Source organism: Triticum dicoccoides, chromosome 4B (assembly GCF_002162155.2).
Source record: "Triticum dicoccoides isolate Atlit2015 ecotype Zavitan chromosome 4B, WEW_v2.0, whole genome shotgun sequence".
Classification (NCBI taxonomy): Eukaryota; Viridiplantae; Streptophyta; class Magnoliopsida; order Poales; family Poaceae; genus Triticum; species Triticum dicoccoides.
The window spans coordinates 101,842,802-101,843,649 of record NC_041387.1 but is presented as its reverse complement, the minus strand read 5'-3'; positions in this window follow the sequence as shown (position 1 = coordinate 101,843,649).

Here is an 848-nt window from a genome sequence, read left to right as displayed (position 1 = left end):
CGCCGTCGACCCCGCCGCCGTCCAGCGACCCCGCCGGAGCCCGCCGCCTCGCCAGAGCCCGCCGCCTCGCCGGAGCCCGCCGCCGCCTCGGTTTTCACGAGAAAATCGATCGTTTTTTTTCGAAACCGTATATTCGTTTTTTAGATCCGGTTCGGTTTATTTTTTCGGTTTAGTTTACTTAGCGAATGCCCAGTCATTCGTTCGTTTTAATGAATGGTTTTCGTCATTTAGCCGCAGACAATGAACGTTCGTGCGTTAGCCTGTTCGTCCGTTTTTCTTTTTCTCGGATTTTTCGCGAATATTTCTGATCTGATTTTCGTTCTATTATAACTTTTCGCTCGTTTATCGGAATCAGGCGATTCAAGCGCCTAGAGTTTCGTCTCGAAACCCTCTTTCCGTCTAACCACCTTTATAAGGTTTTTGTTACTGTAAAATTTGACTTAGGTCCAGATTAGTAAACGAAGTTTGTTTCTTTCGCCGTTTGACTTTCGTTGCTTCGTTTGATTTGATTCTTTTTGCAAAGCGGAGTTCTTAAGTTGAACTTTCTGGTTAGATCTCTTATTTGAGTTTTACCCGTGCATTAGATAAGTGCTTATTGTATGCTTGTTGTTTGCGATAGAGTACCCGGAGTGCGCCGCTTGCTACTACGAGTCTCTAGGTTTCACAGATCATCAGCAAGGCAAGTAACACTTTGATCATACCTCTTTACTACCTATTTTTATTGCATTAGATCAATCCGCAAACAATTGCATGGTTAGGATCTGATTAATATGTGTGTTTTGGGAAGTAGATGAGGTAGTAACTATTACCTATTTATTATCAAACCTTTGGGAGTTACTTCTACATTG